This window comes from Pygoscelis adeliae, unplaced genomic scaffold (genome assembly GCF_000699105.1).
Source record: "Pygoscelis adeliae isolate BGI_AS28 unplaced genomic scaffold, ASM69910v1 Scaffold373, whole genome shotgun sequence".
Lineage (NCBI taxonomy): Eukaryota > Metazoa > Chordata > Aves > Sphenisciformes > Spheniscidae > Pygoscelis > Pygoscelis adeliae.
In genome coordinates this window covers 137,720-138,897 of record NW_008824370.1, presented here as the reverse complement: position 1 = coordinate 138,897, position 1,178 = coordinate 137,720, and positions in this window count along the sequence as shown.

Below are 1,178 nucleotides of genomic sequence, written 5' to 3'. Positions count from 1 at the left end.
TTCCTCGGGCACCAGAGCTTCCCCCTGCGATACAGGAGCGGGGCGGCGGGGAGCGGCGTCAGCCGGGGCGCGCTGGCTGCTGCAGCCGGACCCTGTGCTCGCCCCGCTGCACTGCGCTGTGCCGCTGGCTTACCGTGCAGCAGCTGAGCACCAGCAGCAGGTACAAGAAGAAGATGATTTTCCCCTCCAGGCCCACGTCCTTCCTACCTATGTACTGAGAGGCAATGGGAAATCAGCAGGGCCATGGGCCAGCCCTGCCCCAAGCGGCTCCTTCCACAGGGGCAGGGCTGAGCCGTGCCACAAGCCCCACGGCATGGGAGCAGCCAGCGCCAGGGCACTGCCGGAGCTGGGCGCTGCCCCTCTGCCTCTGCTTGAGCAGGGACACCCCTGCCCTGTTCCTCTGGCAGCATCTGCCCTTGCACCACGGACCTGCTGCCTTCCCAGTGTCCTTCTAAGCCCACGCGCCCTTGGCAGCGCTGCGCAGCGGTGTCTGCTAGACAGGGAAAGGGAACGGTGGAGGACGGGCACCCAGCAGTGCTCACCTTGTAGCAGTTATCCTGGGCACGGTGGATGAGGAGCAGGCAGCTGAAAGGACAGAGGATGCTGGTGGTGGTCCCAGCATCGTCCCTGGGGCATTTTTTGATCTCTTCGACCACCCCAAAGCCTTCACCACACAGAGGTGTCCCTTGCAGAGGCTGCGGCATGCCCAAGCCCATTGGGAAGGGAGGGGGGTGCCCACCCCCAGCTCGCTCCTGGGGTCAGGGTGGCAGGACGGCGGTGTACCTGGAGCAGTAAAGGCTGTAGGTCTCGTGGGAGCGGTTTCCTTTCCACGGCACCACGGGCTCGATGGGTCTCGGCGCGATGTTGGTAAGTGAGGTGCCATGAGCGATCAGCTGTCCCAGGAGTGTGAGCGCTGGCACCAGCCTTGCAGGGAGAGGCGGAGGTGAGCGTGTCTGTCTGGTCCCGGGCAGAGCCAGGAGGGCAGGCGCTGTGCCGCAGCCCTGCTCGGGGTGGAGAGGGGGCCGGGGCTGGTGGCTGGCACCTACCAGGCCAGGACGTAGGGCAGCCCCTGCCATGCATTCTCCAAGCACCCGCTCTTCTCCTGCAGGGAGGAAACTGCCGGTGACCCGGGCTGCAGGTCTCGCAGCAGCTCGAGGCTCCAACCCTCCTCCGCCAGT